This window comes from Caretta caretta, chromosome 14, assembly GCF_965140235.1.
Source record: "Caretta caretta isolate rCarCar2 chromosome 14, rCarCar1.hap1, whole genome shotgun sequence".
NCBI classification, from domain to species: domain Eukaryota; kingdom Metazoa; phylum Chordata; order Testudines; family Cheloniidae; genus Caretta; species Caretta caretta.
Window position 1 is genome coordinate 2,884,599 of NC_134219.1, and position 19,348 is coordinate 2,903,946.

A 19,348-nucleotide genomic window follows, 5' to 3' on the forward strand; every position below is an offset into this window, starting at 1 on the left:
TTTCAGAGGAACAGCCGTGTTAGTCTGTATTCGCAAAAAGAAAAGGAGTACTTGTGGCACCTTAGAGACTAACCAATTTATTTGAGCATGAGCTTTCGTGAGCTACAGCTCACTTCATCAGATGCATACCGTGGAAACTGCAGCAGACTTTATATACACACAGAGAATATGAAACAATACCTCCTCCCACCCCACTGTCCTGCTGGTAATAGCTTATCTAAAGTGATCAACAGGTGGGCCATTTCCAGCACAAAGCCAGGTTTTCTCACCCTCCACCCCCCCACACAAATTCACTCTCCTGCTGGTGCTAGCCCATCCAAAGTGACAACTCTTTACATAATCAAGTCGGGCTATTTCCTGCATAGATCCAGGTTTTCTCACATCCCCCCCACCCCCATACACACACAAACTCACTCTCCTGCTGGTAATAGCTCATCTAAACTGACCACTCTAGATGAGCTATTACCAGCAGGAGAGTGAGTTTGTGTGTGTATGGGGGTGGGGGGGATGTGAGAAAACCTGGATCTATGCAGGAAATAGCCCGACTTGATTATGTAAAGAGTTGTCACTTTGGATGGGCTAGCACCAGCAGGAGAGTGAATTTGTGTGGGGGGGTGGAGGGTGAGAAAACCTGGCTTTGTGCTGGAAATGGCCCACCTGTTGATCACTTTAGATAAGCTATTACCAGCAGGACAGTGGGGTGGGAGGAGGTATTGTTTCATATTCTCTGTGTGTATATAAAGTCTGCTGCAGTTTCCACGGTATACATCTGATGAAGTGAGCTGTAGCTCACGAAAGCTCATGCTCAAATAAATTGGTTAGTCTCTAAGGTGCCACAAGTACTCCTTTTCTTTTCTCTGTGTCCAGACTCCTGCACACACCTGCCCTCTAGGGCTCTGCAATGATCATACACCCTTACCCCACCCCCTAGATACTTAAGAACTGCCTAGGGGAAACTGAGGCACCCCCACACTATTCAGAGGAAACATTAAGAACAGTCCCACTTCGTCACAGCAGGAAACGGATTTCTTTAAATGAGCCAGATTCCAGAAGTGAAGATGGACAGCCCCTCTCTAGGCTCGCCGTGCCTCAGTTTCCCTACCTGTAAAAATGGGGGTGATGATTTTGACCCGTCTCAAGCAGGTCCGGCAAGGCCCGAGTAAGGACCCCAGCCCCTGGGCTAACAGGCCCCGGTGGAAGTGCAGGTTACTGGAGGGACTCGGGAGTGGCTCCTCCCGTGCACGCTCTGTCACACACATTCATGACGAGGACTGGCAGTTTGTCACACAGGCCCATCTCCTTTGGCAGAGCTCCCGGGAACCTCACTTGCAGCTCTGTCTGAGCAAAGACTGCAGGATCACCCACTATTTGCATTTACATCTTGGCCCTCGAGGGCGGCCGGTGACGGGTCACTCAGTTATTAGCAGAGACGTCCCGTGTAACAAAGTTAAAGACTTATTCCCTCGGAGACCACTTCAAGGCGGAAACGGTGCCACACCCAGACAAACAAAGCCCACGAACGCACGCTCCTGCCGTCTGGCACAGAGTGCGGAGCTCAGCGCGTCACTGGCTGCAGACTAACTCTCACAAGGAGCCAGCCAAGGCCTTTCCAATTCGCACCACTGTGCCCTCGTCTGCAGAAACCCTGCGCCCCCCCGCCCCGGGCACCTTCCCAGCCAGGCCAGAGGGGCCAGTGCAGGCCAAAACAGAAGCTCTCCCGCATCCCTCCCTTCCCCTCACAGACACCAGCTGTGCAGCCCCCGGGGCGGCTCCCAAGCAGCCTGCTCCAACAGTTCAAAAGCTCAACAGCTCTTGTGGGCCCATCTCACGGCACTCGGGGTTATCGGACACGGCCTGCTCTGGACAGCCAGTACAGCCGGGGTGAGAGCTTCATTCCCGAAGGCCCCTCCAGCGGCCCCAGCACGCGGCAATTACCAAAGTGAAGCCGGCTCCTTGGCAGCAGGGAAAGACGCTCTGCACGGCACCAGCTAGCAGCTAAAGCAGGGAAAGGACAAGACAGCCGGGAACGAGGGCACCGTGGGAGTGGACGAGGGTGTCAGGGCAAGGGAGCCATCAGAGCGGATGAGGGAGCCGGGGGTGAGGGCACCGTGGGAGCGGATGAGGTAGCCGGGGGTGAGGGCACCATGGGAGCGGACGAGGGTGCCAGGGGGACGATGGCACCGTGAGAGCGGACAAGGGCACCGGGGCGGGGGGGCGATGGCACCGTGAGAGCAGACGAGGGAGCCAGGGGCGGGGACACCATGGGAGCGGATGAGGGAGCCGGGGGGACGATGGCACCGTGAGAGCAGACAAGGGAGCCAAGGGCGGGGACACCGTGGGAGCGGATGAGGGAGCCGGGGGGACGATGGCACCGTGAGAGCAGACGAGGGAGCCAGGGGCGGGGACACCGTGGGAGCGGATGAGGGAGCCGGGGGGACGATGACACCGTGAGAGCAGACGAGGGAGCCAGGGGCGGGGACACCGTGGGAGCGGATGAGGGAGCCGGGGGGACGATGGCACCGTGAGAGCAGACGAGGGAGCCAGGGGCGGGGACACCGTGGGAGCGGATGAGGGAGCCGGGGGGACGATGGCACCGTGAGAGCAGACGAGGGAGCCAGGGGCGGGGACACCGTGGGAGCGGATGAGGGAGCCGGGGGGACGATGGCACCGTGAGAGCAGACGAGGGAGCCAGGGGCGGGGACACCGTGGGAGCGGATGAGGGAGCCGGGGGGACGATGGCACCGTGAGAGCAGACGAGGGAGCCAGGGGCGGGGACACCGTGGGAGCGGATGAGGGAGCCGGGGGGACGATGGCACCGTGGGAGCAGACGAGGGAGCCAGGGGCGGGGACACCGTGGGAGCGGATGAGGGAGCCGGGGGGACGATGGCACCGTGAGAGCAGACGAGGGAGCCAGGGGCGGGGACACCGTGGGAGCGGATGAGGGAGCCGGGGGGACGATGGCACCGTGAGAGCAGACGAGGGAGCCAGGGGCGGGGACACCGTGGGAGCGGATGAGGGAGCCGGGGGGACGATGGCACCGTGAGAGCAGACGAGGGAGCCAAGGGCGGGGACACCGTGGGAGCGGATGAGGGAGCCGGGGGGACGATGGCACCGTGAGAGCAGACGAGGGAGCCAAGGGCGGGGACACCGTGGGAGCGGATGAGGGAGCCGGGGGGACGATGGCACCGTGAGAGCAGACGAGGGAGCCAGGGGCGGGGACACAGTGGGAGCGGATGAGGGAGCCGGGGGGACGATGGCACCGTGAGAGCAGACGAGGGAGCCAGGGGCGGGGACACCGTGGGAGCGGATGAGGGAGCCGGGGGGACGATGGCACCGTGAGAGCAGACGAGGGAGCCAAGGGCGGGGACACCGTGGGAGCGGATGAGGGAGCCGGGGGGACGATGGCACCGTGGGAGCAGACGAGGGAGCCAGGGGCGGGGACACCGTGGGAGCGGATGAGGGAGCCGGGGGGACGATGGCACCGTGGGAGCAGACGAGGGAGCCAGGGGCGGGGACACCGTGGGAGCGGATGAGGGAGCCGGGGGGACGATGGCACCGTGGGAGCAGACGAGGGAGCCAGGGGCGGGGACACCGTGGGAGCGGATGAGGGAGCCGGGGGGACGATGGCACCGTGGGAGCAGACGAGGGAGCCAGGGGCGGGGACACCGTGGGAGCAGATGAGGGAGCCGGGGGGACGATGGCACCGTGCGAGCAGACGAGGGAGCCAGGGGCGGGGACACCGTGGGAGCGGATGAGGGAGCCGGGGGGACGATGGCACCGTGGGAGCAGATGAGGGAGCCAGGGGCGGGGACACCGTGGGAGCGGATGAGGGAGCCGGGGGGACGATGGCACCGTGGGAGCGGACTAGCCGCACCAGCCAAAATCCGGGTCTGAGTGTGAAAACAGACGAGAGCTGGGGGGAGGGAAGGGGCGCTGGCTCCCAGCAGGGGCCCGCGAACGGGCCGGTTACAGTCAGCACCATGGACAGGGGCCGTGGGGTCCAAGAGAGGGAACAGCGGAGCCAGGCAGAGCTTGCAGCCGGGGACACAGGCTGCAAAGGAAGCCACGCTGGAGTGACTTGTTTACCGGTTGCCTTTGGAGCACGTCATTTGATTCAGGCATTGGCGCAGTAGCACTGAGCGCTCACCTAGCGGTTTACCAGCTCCACAAGCCCTGTGCTAGACAGGCAAATAACATCATCAACCCAATGACACGGGGGGCGGGGAAGGGGAGAAACTGAGGCAAAAAGCAGGGAGGTGATTGGCCAGGGTCAGTGCCAGAGCAGGATGATGGCTCCGAAGGTCCACGAGGCCCTGCTGCCCCTGCAGGACCCACTCCCCGGGAGGACGGGTGTAGAGACCTGGCAACAGAGCCGGCCCCTCTTGTATGGCTGGAGGCCGGGCACGGCCTGGCAGGCGGCAAGGAGTCACTGCGCAGGGACAGGAAGAGGACAACAGCCCACACTGGTAGCACACCCCCTTTGTGTGCCAGCACCCAGCTCTGTGGGGCCCAGGGGCGAGGGTGGGGTGGGGACAGAGCTAGTGGATCCAGGACTAAGTAACTCAGTCACCCACCCGTGTGCCATCCCTCTGGCTGGCGCTCCAAGACAGCAGCGTCAGAGACGGACATGGCGCAGGAGGCTACCTCGCCTGCCCAGCCATAGCAGGACCAGCCGGGCTGTGCAGTGGCCCAATGTGCAGGACTCCCCCGACTAGGGGGGTCCAGGGGAGGAGCAGGGTCTCTGCTCTCCTGCCAGAGGGGAAGGGCTTCACCAGGGTGCTACTAGCAAAGTCGTAAAATGTGGAACCGCAAATACTAAAAGGAGAAACCCCTCCTCAGCTTCACCACCTCCCGGGAGCTCAGTGCCGGGTCGCTGTGGTCTACACCAGCGGCACAGAGCTCAACCCCATCCCACGTGCCCCAGCCTCCATGCCCAGCTGTGACGAAGTGGGACTGTTCTTAACGTTTTCTCTGAATATTGTGGGGGTGCCTCAGTTTCTCCTAGGCAGTTCTTAAGTATCTAGGTGGTGGGATAAGGGTGTATAATCATTGCAGAGCCCTGGAGGGCAGGTGTGTGCAGGGGTCTGGACACAGAGAATGGCCGACACCCTGTTTCCTGGCAACTGATGGCCTGGCCCCTTCCCCCCTGCAAGGTGAGAGCTAAAGGGTTGGAGAACAAAGGAATCAGGTGACCTCCTGGCCCAGGAAAGGGAAAAAGCCCAGAGGAGGAGGGGCTGGAGGGAGTTTCAGTTTGGGGCTGGCTGGGACATGGAGTGAAGTGCAGACAGGGTTGTCTGGCTCACTGCCCCCCAAAATGGACCCGGCTGAGGGGTCCTGTTCTCTGCGCCTACAAGCTCTGTGTTAGACCATGTTCCTGTCGTCTAATAAACCTCTGTTTTACTGGCTGGCTGAGAGTCACATCTGACTGCGGAGTTGGGGGGCAGGACCCTCTGGCTTCCCCAGGACCCTGCCTGGGCGGACTCGCTGCGGGAAGCGCAGGAAGACCCAGGAAGGTGGAAGCTGTGTGAGCTTTTTGCCTTGCAGACAGGCTGCTTCCAGAAAGGAGACTTCTCCAGAGTCCTGCCTGGCTTCGTAGGGAGCAGTTCCAGAGCATTGCCCGGGGACTCCATGACACCAGCGGGCTCCGAAAGGTGCCAACTCCCGCCAGCTGAATGCAGCACAAACCCCAGCCCTGCACGGGATAAAACACCCCTTGCACTGTGTAATGGCTTTGCGGTGTAAACAAGATCAAGCCGGCCTGGCCTCTCGCACGAGATCTGATGGAAAAGAACAGAGCTAAGCCAATTCAACCACTGCACAGCCAATGTACAGCCATGGGATTGCCTGTTCTCCCCCTGAACACCTTCCACAACAAACCCTCCAGCCGCGGCCCTGCCTCCCCCAAGCACGTGTCCCAGGGCCCAGCCAGCCAGGGCTGAGAGCTGCAGGGTGCCCTTGAGCTGAGCACCAGCGGGAAACCATGGGACGTCGCTGTCATGGTGGAGAGGAGCAAATGCAGTGAGACCTTTCAGGCTTCATGCCGTCACCGGGCTAGGGAGTTCGGTCTCTCTTCCCACTGGCTGGGCTCAGCTGCATTTTAAGTCTCGCTCGGTTTAGCCCCAACCCAAATCTGTTTGCAACATACACTTGAGCTGGAAAACAGCTGGGACGAAGGACATCCAGCCAACCGTTTGGATGGCAAAGTTGCTCGGAGGTTGGATACTTAGCAAGGCTGTCAGCAGAGCCAAAGGTGAACTGGTCTCTTCACCCGGGCCCCCCTTGGAGACCTCTTTGTAACATCCATGCAAGAAACCCCAGTGCCAGCAGCCCAGTGCTCAGGAGCAGCCCCACAGTATATCACTGCAGCCCTGCAATGAACAGGGGAGCACAGGGAGAGCCCCTCAGGACCAGACAAGCAGGTCCAGGCCCAGGACACATGAGGGACTCTACAATAACCATCCACCAAGCGTGGAAAGCCAGCAGGCTGCAGCTTCAAGCATCCAGGTGGTTACGGCGAATGAGGATCCGGGCCAGAGAGATATGCTTGGAGCTGCGCAAAGCACATGGAGCCCGAGCGTGCCGTCTGACAGGCAGAGGCAGGGAAGGGGAGAGGCCCAGGGGAAGGAGCGACTATGTTTCTTCACTGGGTCCCAGGGGCCTAGCAGGAGGAGCAGGTCTTTAGGAAGGCTGTGAATGCAGGGAGGGTGGTGGCTCGGTCAGGAACGGGAGGGCTCCCTGCCTAAAGGGGTGGAGATGTGAGCGAGAGCAGGCGTCAGGGCTGGGGTTGCTGGCAGAGCAGAGGGGCGGTAAGCGGACTCCGGGATGTGGCGCGACCCCAGGATCCAGCCCCGCTCACTAGCAGCGGAACGGGAGCTCAGCGGCCGCTGCAGAGAGACATCGGGGGCTCACTGCTCCTTCCTTCCGCGCCTTTGTGAGACACAAGGCTGAGAGACTCACTGCGGTGCTGAGTCCCGCTGAGTCCGCCCTCCTTCCCGGCTGAGCCAGACACCTGTAGCAGCTGAATAATGGATGAGCCAAGAGCAAGGGACGGGGAAGGGAATGAGGGGACCGTGCAATCCCCGAGGGCTGCGGTACGGGCAGGGCAGCTGCCACGAGGCAGATAACAGGGCCATGGGCACAGTGCAGCCCCACTCTGGACTGGGCGCTGCTCCGATACTGACAGCCAATCCACAGCCAGTCGCCAGGACCCGCGTCCTTAGCCTGCTTGCCAAACTCTGGCATCTCCAGCACCCGGCAGAGAGGGCTGGCTGCTGGAGGAGCCGAGCTGTCTTCACAACACAACTTAAAAGCCACGAGCTGACCACTGCCACCCGAAAAACACCCCTGGGCAAAGTTTCACATGCTGTTCTGGCAAGAACCGGAGACGTAACCCCAGGCCCCCGAACTGCAATCCAGGTAATTCCATTCTGCCTCCCGGCGCTGCTCTTCTCAGTGCGCTGTGGTGACTGCTGTCAAACTACAGCCGCGTTTCACACCAGAGCAGGCTGCATTTCAGCAGTGGGCAAGGCAGTCACTGGCTAAAGATTCTGTACAAACACACCATGCAATTTGCAAAGGCAGCTGTCGCAGATCCACAGGATCGGAGCTACAGTCCCAACATGGAACAGTCTCTTGGGGGACCCCCAACGGGTCTCACTCTTCCTTCAGGGCAGGCCCTGCAGCCTCCCCACCTTCAGAGACCGACCCTCTGGGGCCCTAGCACTCCTGTTTCACACCGTGAGCTCTGTTCAGTGAGCCCAGCAGAGACAGAGCCCTGATCGAGACTTGCCCACTCTGCAGGGAGGAATGCAGCTCACTGTGTACTCACAGTGACACTGAACCAGCCTTTTCCGAACAGCCGGGTGTATTCGTTGCCTGGCACATTGCCCAGGAAGTCCTGAGGTTAGCACAGAACTGATGGTTAAAGCCTAGACCAGGGGTCGGCAACCTTTCAGAAGCGGTGTGCCGAGTCTTCACTGATTCACTCTAATTTAAGGTTTCACGTGCCAGTAAGACATCTGAACGTTTTTGGAAGGTCTCTTTCTATAAGCCTATAATATATAACTAAACTATTGTTGTATGTAAAGTAAATAAGGTTTTTAAAATGTTTAAGAAGCTTCATTTAAAATTAAATTAAATGCAGAGCCCCCCCCGGACTGGTGGCCAGGACCCAGGCAGTGTGCGTGCCACTGAAAATCGGCCATAGGTTGCCTACCCCGGCCTGGACCATCCTGGCCATTCCAGAGCAATCCACCAGCCAAGTTGCAGTGACCTCCATTTGCAGGCTCTGTCTCTCTGACTTCCTTCCTTAGTCAGTTCCCAGGTAACAGCCCCCAGCCTCCTCCAGCAGCCAGCTCTTGCCCTCCCATCTCCCAGTCCTTTGTTCTCACGTTGGGGCCTGCTAAGGGCAGGGAAATCCCCCTCCCTCTGGGTGGTTGGTTGCTAGGTGTCAATATTCTGGGAACTAGGCCATCCCATTGTCTTCTTGGATTGGTTTTGTTTTAGCCTGCCCTGAGAACAAACTTAATCCTTATCCCCCAGGGGGAAGCCATACAAAGTATAGGGGAAACTGAGGCACACACAGGCATCATCAAAAGGTATTACAGAAACTTCCCACTTGGTTCAAGCACAGAGATGTGTTAGGAGCACAACTCCCACTGCGAATCAATGAGATCTGTGCCTCTGATGCACTTAGGAGCGTCTGAAAATCCCACCCTTACATTTTACAGTCAAGTCAGCAAAACTCTAGCACCAACCCCCTCCTGCTGAGAGTGCTTCCTCTGCAACACCCGTCATCCCCTCCCCATCAGTACTCCCTGCAGAGCAAGATAGGGCCCAGGGATCAGCTACGGCCCCCCAGCGTTTGATCCCATCCCATGCCCCAGGGCCCAAGCAGGCAGAAAACAGCCGTGCACACAGCATGGATCCAGAAGCAGGATGTGACCCACACGGCTCTGGTGTCAGCCCAGCCCCACCCAGCGCTCACACTCTTGGCCTGGGAGAGTCACTTGCCCCTGCTTCCCCCTGGGAACAGAGGACGGGCTGAGAGCTGGGAAGGGGCAGAGCGCCCGGTGAGCCATTTGCCTGGGACGAGGAGGGCGCTTTGCTGTGCCAACGCCGGGCGCTAGCCGGGCTCTGGGTGCCACTCCTCTGCCTATCCTTTCCCTCCGCTCTTCAGCGCCTGGAGGCTTCCGGGGGCCATGCCAGGGCACAGAGAGAGCAGACAGTCAGTGCCAGCATCACTTCCAGCCAACAGTCCAGCCCTCCCCCGGCAGCTCCCCCTGCATTGACACTTTAATCCCAAGGGAGATTAAGGGCCCAGAGCTGTGGGCAGATTCCAGGAAAGCAATTTTACACCTTGCAGGGCACGAGTACCGCTGGCCCAGATGCAGCCAGCCAGCAAGGACTGAGAACACACGTGGGAAGGGATCCCTCGCCTTCTACGGGGCAGCTCATCAGAGTCCCAAGGGGCATTAGAGACAGTCCGGGGAGCCTCACAGCCCCCTGCCCTGGGCCCCACACAATGAGGGCACTGGTATTACCCCTAATTAACAGATGGGAAAATTGAGGCACAGGGTGATTCAGAAATACTGCCAAGTATAGAAGCTAAAGAGCCTGGCTCCCTGCCCCTGCTGCCGTGGTGACTCCCCTGCCTGGGGTGAGGATACCGGACGGGGTGTCTGGAGGGAAAACCAATGAGTGTTCCCTGACTGTTCCCAAGTTTGCTGTGGGGCCCAGATGCCATGGTGAGGGGCACTGGATACACCCCACCTCAAAGGTCACATCCCAAGTCGTGTTTCCCAGCCGCTCCTCTCCCCTGTCCAAGCCATGCTGGGGCTCAGCAGCAGATGGGGGGTGGGGTGATTGTTTTCTGTCCAGGGAGGCTCTGAGACGACTCTGGTTTCAAGCCAGCAGATCCGCTGGGCTGGGGAGGGGGTTATTAGGAGTTAATTGTGCCCCGGGGGCGAAGTGACTCACGAAGCCACGTTCGCCACAGAGCGCTCCCCCTCCCCGCCAGAACCCATGCGCCGCTGAGGCTGCTGCCAAATGCATGTGCACTGGGAGGTGCAGAAACCGGGTCTTTTCCTTTGACGGGGCCGGCGAGGCTGGGGAATGGGACTGACAAGCCACTAGTCCAGCTGAGCCACAGGCCAACCCATTCCCCTCACAGCAGAGGGCCGCCACTCCACCAGGCCCCGGTCCCCTCCGCACCCACCTTGCTCCCCTTGGTTTGTGTGACCTGGGAGAGTTTGGGGGGGGGGGCAGAAGCCCCAGGGATTGCTGATGGATTTAACTCCATCCCAAAGGCCCTGCCCACTCTGGCTCTACTGTCTCCGCTGGGATTCACACCTGTCCGCATCGGGCAGGCGTCCGCACACAGAACTCACCCTCATGCCCTGGCCAGATCCACCATGGAGAACAAAACCCCTGCCTACCCGGGGGAAGGTGGTGACTCGCTTAGCCACCGTCTGGGCTGTACTGAAGCCATCAACGGTTCCCAGCAGGGAATTCACATGGGAATTAACCACGTTACAGAAAACCTTGGGCCATTTGCACACAGAGGGTATTCCTGCTTCGAGGGCTTATCCCCACAGGGGCTCAGCTCACTGCCCACGCCCCACGCGCTAGGGTGTGACAAGCGGCCACACCACCAGGAACTTGAGCAATTCCTGCAGCAGCAGGCCTGGTTCTGGGACAGTGACACGGACTTCGACCCATGCAGACAGGACAGGGCCTCAGCGTCCAGCATGTCCCCAAGCCCCTTGTGGGGCTGATCAGATGATATTCCTCCATTTCCATGGTGCAGACTAAATTGCTGGAGCCCTTAGGCACAAGCGGGTCTGAGCAGGACAGTGGCTCCGAAACTTTCTCTCTGGATATCCAACGTGTCCCAGCTGTCAGGGCCTCAGCCAAGGATTCCTACATCCCAGCCGCCACCTCTGCTCCCGCCCCAGAGAGAAGGTAAATGCTGGGCCTTCCCCGCACTCCAACCAACAGCATTCCTATTCCTGACATCAGGGCTTGGAATCCAGATCCCAGTCGGGGTTGGGCCCAGCTGTAAACTCTGGGTACACAGAGCCCTTGCAAGAGAGCTCTGGGTAGCCCCAAAGCTTGTCTCCTGCACCCACAGCTGTTGGCCCAATAAAAGATATTCCCTCCCCCACCTTGGCTCTCTAAGGCGGGATAGTGACTTTTAGCCTTGTGAGCTGCAGAAGGCTCCTTCCCCCACTCCCTGTGCTCTACTCACGCCCAGCTGCAGAGCTAAGCTGTCAACTCGGCCATCACTTTACCAGCCAATCTAACGTGTCTAAGGACAGGAAAGGATCTGGGGATGAGGGCCAGGGCAGAGGGGGGCAGATTTGAAGGGTGACAGCCTTTAACAAACAATGGAATTGAGCTCACGTTCCACTGCTAAATGAAAAGTGACTGGCTTCTGCCAGCTGTCGCGCGACATCATGCACTACCCAATGAACGGCATTTATGTGAGTCTCAATTAACAATCAAACAGGACAGTTAAATACTGCCTGAGGTGCCGTTCCAGCATGGATCCGCCGTAACTCCTCATGGCGGGAACTCTCTGAAACCACCTAGCGATCAGTTATCCTGGAGAGAGAACGTCACACCGAACAGCCCATGAGAGGTGATGCCACACCAGGGGCCAGGGCCGTGGTGGGTCCATCTTTGCCTTCCCCTCCCAAAGTGCAGCAGTAGGGGCTGCCTATGGGGTTACCTGCAAAACTACACCATGTAGGTCAAGGAAGTCTTCTGCTGCCGACAATGCTTTGGGGCTCTGCACGCACCGCTGGGACTGATCCCAGCAGGGGACGGTGCAGTGTGATCTTAACAAAGGGCAGGGTAATTATAGAATATCAGGGTTGGAAGGGACCTCAGGAGGTCATCTAGTCCAACCCCCTGCTTAAAGCAGGACCAATCCCCAATTTTTGCCCCAGATCCCTAAATGGCCCCCTCAGGGATTGAACTCACAACCCTGGATTTAGCAGGCCAATGCTCAAACCACTGAGCTATCCCTCCCCGCAACGAGACACCCCTGCACAAAGAGGGATGAAAGGACCTGCCAAAGCCCAGGATTGAACCGAGACCTTTAGATCGTCAGTCTAACGCTCTCCCAACTGAGCTACTCCAGACAGCCTGCTGAAGGAGGGCGAGGGGAGCCGGGCTGGCAGCAGCCTGACCAACCATGTCAGACAGAAATGGCTGGCGGGAGTGGCGGGGGCCACGCCTACACTAACACACAGCTCTCCACTGCTGGAATTCCCCCCTCCCGTAAGGCACAGCTGCCCGGGCACTGGATTGAATGCTCCAGGATCCTGCAGCCACGTGTGCGCACTCCAAGCCATGGCTGGGTATCTCCCCAGGGCAAAGATCACCAGTCCCCAGCCCATCTGGGGCTTTTCACCCCCGTGATGCAGACAACCTGCGAGTGGACTGCCCATCACCCCCACATACTGGAACTGACATTCCCCCACGGACAGACAGGTGTTGATCTCACTCTAGTCAAGGCTAGGGACACAGGGGAGCTGTGCGGGACAGAAGGCAAAGGTCCTGATTATACCTCAAGAGCCTGCCCCAGGCAGAGGGCAGGGCCTCCCACCACCTGCCAAGCCAGCCACACATTCACCCCAATTGCAAACTGACCCAGCAGCTGCATCTTGACACTGACTCGCCAGGGGTGAGGGCAGAGCTGCACCCCCGGTACGTGGCTGAAACGTGCCCGGCGTCCCGCCTGCCACCCTGCCCACTCTTCAGGGGTGAGCTAAGCCAGCATTAGATCAAGGCTCCTGCAGCTGGTGCCTGGCGGGAGCTCTGGCCCTGCCCATCCTTAATGTAATGGCAAATAACCATTAAACCAATTCCATCCCAGTCAAGTTCTCACACTGCGTCCAGCACTGCAGTATCCGAGGTCGCCCACTCCACGCTAAATCTCAGGTCTCCAAAGCCCTGCTACTGCCCCAACCCCCACCCCTCTTGTCTGAAATATTGGGGGGCGGGGGCGGGATAAAAGTCCAGTAGATAAATAACACAAGAAGCCAGTGCCCCACAGGAGCTCTGACCATGCCATGAGCTCTACAGATCCCGTCCCATTGGGGCTCCCATGCCGTCCAGATCACCATGAAGCACTGACTGCAGAGGACCAGGGAGGCCAATCCAGTCCTAGCAGCCATCAACGCCCATCGCCTTCACTGCAGGTTAGAACACCAAAAGACCGGAAGGCCCTCGGGTCTGGCTGAGCCCCTGGCTGTCAGATGGGTGAATGCATCCAAACACTGTGAAGCCCGCAGCTGCAGGCGAGGGGGAAATCCCGGGGACAGGTGCTACCCGAATGTGGGGGTTGTGCCCATTCCTAACCAATTTCCAGCCTTCACGTCACCATGGCCGAAGACTGAAAAGCTCCGGCAGCCTCCAGAGCCAGCAAAGGCCTCTCCCTTGTCAGCTGCAGAGGTAGCGATTTCATGAGGCCAGAAACCCGCAGGCGACAGTCCAGAGAGCTAAGGGCCTTTTCAAATGGCACCTTTAGCTCCCTCTGCACGGTGCATTGGAACGCTGAGAGCTGAGGCTGGTTTGCTCCAGACACCTGGATACTGCTGTGACAGGCCCGTCAGAGAGGCCAGAGAGCGATTTGCTGAAGCAGGATAGGTGGCAAGAGCATCAAACAGAAAGCATGCTTCCCGGGCTGGCAGGCCCCCACAGAGACACCCCTAGACTCCATAAGCCAATCTGCATCCTTGGGTACCCGGACGCAGCCCACACAGACTCTAGTGGGAGCTGCACACACACATCCCAGTGCAGTACCTGACGCCGCCCGCCCCTTGGGCAGGGCTGCCCATGGAGCCCCAGGGCTCGTCTGACAGCTGACCAACAATGGGCTCAGTCCAGGGGGCCGAACCCTTCTATTGCACACCCGGGTGTTACACCTCCCTGCGCCAGACTAAGGGAGCTGCACATTCTGATGGCAGAGGCAAGGAGCAGACCTGCCAGGCAGCGCTTGTCAGGGGAGCTTTTATGTACCAGGCACGGAGAAGCAGCATGGAGAGGAGCAGACTATTTTTATCAGCCGTGATCAGTGCAGTTACAAAACCAGAAGCCTCCGCTCTGAAGCCGAGCGACAGAGACAAGCAGAGGCCCACGCAGAAGCAAATCAAGTAGCAAACAGAAAATCTCGGATACAGGCCTGGCCCCAGGTGAAGTCAATGGGAACGGACACCCCTCCCCCCTATGTAGCCCGCCTTAAAGGGTGCTGGCAAGGGTGACGCAGCCCTTCCAAACGAAGGCTGCAAAGTGGTGTCACTCCTAGCTCCTCACTAGGGACTGGGCACACGGGCCAAAGCAGTAACGACTATCAATGGGACACCGCAATGCCCGGGCATTGGATAAGAATTAGACACATTCCCAGAGGGCAGGTCCATCAATGGCTATTAGCCAGGATGGGCAGGGACACAACCCCCTGCTCTGGGTGTCCCTAAACCTCTGACTGCCAGACACTGGGACTGGATGACTGGATGGACCACTCAATGCCTGCCCTGTTCTGTTCACTCCCTCTGAAGCACCTGGCACTGGCCCCTGTCAGAGACAGGATACTGGGTTTGATGGACCGTTGGTCCAGTGTGGCCGCTCTTATGTAATGCCTGTGGCCTCTGCTTGCCCATTCTCTGATATGGCACAGGCCAGAACGCTGCTCTCTGGAACGCGGCCAGCCCCGGGTCCTCGCGAAACACAATGCCCCATGGCTTGCCTGCGAGAATGGAGCAGCAGGGAGAGGGTGACCTGCACCCACCCCACCCTCCCAGCCCCACGTACCAGAGCGAATCTCCAAGCAAAGATGGAAGGGGAAAGCTTTCGATCTGTCAAGCCCCAAGTCCAGGGCTCCCCGTTCCCCTTGGTACAGCCCCCGAACACACGTCAGGGGCAGGGCTCCGTCCGAACGCAGACCAATGTCACCCATATTAGCAAGGGAAACGCCCAGCCCTGAACTCAGATCGTGGCAGGTCAATAACAAAGGGAAAGGATTTTTAACTGTTCCGATTTAAATTTACCTATAAATGTGGAGCAACATTTTTAAGGGGCCTCAGCCCAGCCTCCAATTTCATGCAACATCCAATCAACAGGCACCAACCAGCAGAACTTGGTCACCTAATGACGTCATTTGCTGGCTGCAGTCAGGTTTGCACTGGGGAGAATTTCCATAGGCCGAACGCCCCCCAGTGCTCCCGCCACTGCAGCATGGTCTGACAGGGCACCAGACTGGGAGCCAGGACTCCTGGGTTCTAATCCCAGCTCCGTCACTGACCTTGCGAGAAATCAGGTCAGCTCCCTGTGCCTTGGTTTCCACAGCTGATAACTCATGGGTAATGATACCAATCCACTTTCAGAAAAGGCTGATGGATAACAGCTAAGCAATGCTACAAGAAGGGGCTCTAAAGCTGGTTCAAACCTCCTCATCTGAAAGACAGCATCTCCCGAAGCACTGTGCCCCCCAGTGCTGTCCTGGGACACTGAGCCAGGATTCCCCAGGGGAGAGCGCTCTCCTGGCCATATCAGCACTGCGGGGTTTGCTCAGAAGTGTCTCATCCTAGCCCAACCCCTGTCTGATAGGTGACTCTGATGGGCTGTGGCAAAGTTACCATTAAAGTCCAATTGTATGTGGCAGGCTCCTGCCACTCAGTCTTAGCTGGTGGTTGGACACGGTGGCTTTATCTCCCTGTCACACACACAGGGGTCCCTGCAGTGCCCGGCTTGGGCTCTTGAGCAATAAGCGAAGATGCAGCAAATCCCAGGCACTGCAGAGTACATTTGCTCTTGCCTTTAAGTCTTTCTTCTTTCTTGCGCTGCTCCGAGCTCGTCACGGCTCTGGTGTCCGAGGGGGCACACACATGAGCAACATGCTGCCCTGGCAAGGAATTAATTCCTGACCCTTCCCAAGAGTCACCACTGTTTAAAAAACCATCGACATGCCAGAAGCAACCTGGCAAGCCTTCCAAATGCTCCTTCCCCACAGGACAAAGGCCACTGCCTCAGAGCTGCGTGTGTGCTATCGTGGGCCTAAAGACACGAGCCCAGTGGAGCAGAAACACACGAGTGCAAACACCACAACGGAGTGCCTAATAAGTTCTCATTCAGCTAACTGGCCAGCTAGACACACAACTGCTCTTTTGTGCGAGCAATCCAAGTAACAGCGGGTACAGGGCACGTGCACATTTCTGCAGGCGCAAATCTACATGTCTAGCCCCAAACAGGTGACTGTGAGTTTCACCACATCACCTGCTTACATCTAAAGATAAAAATAACTCCTGGCCTTAAGGGCTTTTATCTGTACTGCACCAGCGCAGGGTCTCTCCATGTTCGTGCCCCAGAGGCCAGGCCCGTACGCACAGGGCCCTTGGGATGCTCGCTGGTTTCAAAGGGGAGTTGCAGGCACAGAATCAGGCTCTTCCTCGACCAATAAAACCTGTTTCAGTGGTTGGCACTTGGTTCACATTTGGGGAGGAGGGGAAGGCAGGGGGAGGCAATCAACCAATCCATTAAAAAGTAAATAAGGGAAACTACCCAGCTTTGCGTTCTGATTCCCAAAGTTTGCTACACAGAAAACGTCATGGAAATGGCGAGACTCTCGCGCTAACTGGATTTTACAAAGCCCATGCGCAGGCAGATCTCTCGCCCAGCATCTGCCTGCTCTGGGTTCTACACAGCCGGCTCAACAAAGCTAGAGCAAAGCATCAGCCGGAAAGTCTTGCGTAAGGGACGTTCTCCCTCCTCCCTTCATTAGTACCCACATGGATCGGGCCTGGTTCTGCTCAGCCGTTTGTGAGAAATGCTTCAGAAAAGTCCATTTGCCTGCCTTAGAATTTCTCTTCATTTCCGTAGTTAAAACCACCACCCGCTTCTCAAGGTGGAAACTGCCGCTCAGCTGTGACGAGGAGAGAAACTGGTTGTGGGAAGAAGGGAACAAGGCGAAACGCAGGACTCTGCTACAACCAGCCTCAACCCCCTTTCCCTGCCAGCGGGACTACGACTTGCAGGGACTTCTGTTCCCCTCCCCAGCACACACTAGCTGCAGGGTTTAAAGCCACCTGCACCGACCAGGGGGCACATGGAGCTCCGGTCTGAACCTTGAGCCGAATTGGATTCCCAGACATGAGGACTGAACAGTACGTGGCTAACACCCCAGCACCCCTAGCCTCACCGGCCAATCAGTTGTCACCCTCTAATGGATGGCTAGCAGCACCATGGCCAGCTTTCTGTCTGCGTAGGGGCCCATCACCATCCCAGGCCCTGATCAGCACCTGGCAGCGTGTGGCCCAGAGGGCTCAGTCCCCTCTCTGGGGAGCTGCAGGTGATCAGCCTGTCCAGGGGAAGATGCCAGCCTGAAGCAAACCCCAGGGGCCAAGCGCGGGGGGCGGATCAGTATCACGCGTGGTTCAGGATCAGCGCCCCCTGCCCACGGGTCGGGGCGCTCTGGGCTGCACGCCGGCAGTTCCGGGGCAGCAGTGACGGGGCCGGAAGCTTTGAAGCAGATTATGTCGTAAGAATCAAATGAAGTCAGTACAAGGAACAGCAAAGAGCCACTGCTCCCTGGGCTGAAGCACCAGCTTCCCCAGTGCCCCGAGTCCCCTCCTCCCTTCGCTTCCCAGGTGAGCGGATCGGCATGCCACACGCTGGGCTCCCTCCGGCGATGCCCACCACCCAGTACAGGCACCGGGGGGCTCGCTTCCCCGCGCACGTCGAGCGTTTAACCCCACGCAGTGTATAAATCCTGCACTGGGCTCGGAGATGGCTTTGATCCCTCCATTGGTCACAGACGCTATTATCCGGTAACTGCCATCCCACAGCCCAGCAGCACCACCCCACCGCACTTCCCCGAGGCGAGCGCACTGATTAACACCCCAGGGGGGTTGTTTTCCGGCAGTCAGAAGTGCTGGTAAGCACCAGGCTCCCCTCACCTCACTGTGCTTCTCCCCCGCCCCCCCAGCTCTCCGTAAAGCACCCTACCTCCGGAGCTCTGTGCTTGAGCTGTGAGCACACAGCAATGCATCCAGCAGGCAGATCCCTGCCGCAGTGAACTCCCACAGCATACACCCTGCAATCAGAGGCCCTGCCCGGCCATCCTTGCTCCAGAGCAGGATCCCTCCAGCCAGGGACCGCGTCTGACACTCAGACTTTCACCACCTGTTCTGCACCCTAATTATAAACTCACCAAGAACACATTCGCAGGGACATGGACGCGGCATGGGAGGAGAGGGTGCCGAGCACAGAGCCAGCTGGCTCTCTCTGCCCGCTGTAGAGACAGGCCAGGGAACAAGGGGGAGGATTACCCGGTCCGATAATTTCCTGACACACAATGCGAGTGGCCCGACACGACAGCCCAGTTGCATGCGCTGCCGCAAGGCAGACGGGGGGGGGGTCTGCAAACCCCGTCCAGAACCAACGGGCTGGGGACAGCAGACCCAGCGTAAAGAACAACAACCGCGCCCTTCCCTAAACCTGCACCCGAGGATCGCCCCGCCCGTTACAAACACCACTGGAGTCAGCGTCTCCAACGGCCACCCATCCCGCCTCCCCTGCCCTGGCGCAGCCTGAACATAAACCTTCCCTGCAGCCCGCGGGGCCTTCTGGCACATCACGTTCCATGAACCGGGGGTGGGGGACAGGATTCCATGACTCAGAACTGGGCTCTCGGCATCCCGAGAGCTCGGAGCCCTTTGCAACTTCACATATTAATTGCCCTCATTTGCTTTGACGGGGATTTGTATTGTCATCCTAAATGCAATCGCCCATGCCGGGGCAGGGAGAGGGGGGAGCAGAGGGGATGGCCAAGCAGAGAGAGGATGGGGAACAAACCCACCCACAACGTGGAGCGTCACCGATCGCCGCTCTGATCCGGAAGCCCCATCGCCACAGGATAGCAGCCTGCTGCACTGCAGAGCTCCAAGAGCACCGTTCCCGGGGCTGCCCCAGCACCCAGAGCCAGCCCAGCTGCCAGAGACTGCGCGCGGCTGCTGGCTGAAGGGAACGCTAGCATGCAAAACACCCAGCCTTTGCCACAGCCCTGCCAGATGCTGGGGAGGGGAGATGACCAGCCACCTCCAGCCACCTCCCCTGTGATCTCCTGCGCTCTTGATGCAAGTAGGGGGGCACAATAAGCCATTTTACAGCCCCCTGGTGAATTCCAGCTCTCTTGATGTTGGGGTGTGTGTACAATGAGCCATCTTACCGTCCCCATCCCCCCCCCGCAACTACAGCTCTCTTGGTGCAGGGGAGGGGGGTACAACGAGCCATCTTACAGCCCCCCCCAACTACAGCTCTCTTGGTGCAGGGGAGGGGGGTACAACGA

General features: G+C 58.8%; 1 protein-coding gene and 1 non-coding gene across 4 annotated transcripts in view; both read right to left on the reverse strand.

Annotated features, from left to right (window-relative positions):
* Window positions 1–19,348, reverse strand: part of AATK (apoptosis associated tyrosine kinase) — a 74,850-nt gene that overhangs the window by 47,739 nt on the left and 7,763 nt on the right. Inside the window, exon 1 of one of the 3 annotated variants that reach the window (XM_048818844.2) lies at window positions 18,007–18,034. The exons of the other annotated variants lie outside the window; for them this stretch is intronic. The gene's annotated coding sequence lies outside the window, so the exon portion shown is untranslated. Of the gene's footprint in view, window positions 1–18,006; window positions 18,035–19,348 lie in introns of those variants that run through there. 3 annotated transcript variants of the gene reach the window in all.
* TRNAV-GAC (transfer RNA valine (anticodon GAC)) lies at window positions 12,075–12,147 on the reverse strand. The gene has a single exon. It is a non-coding gene; the product is annotated as a tRNA-Val (tRNA).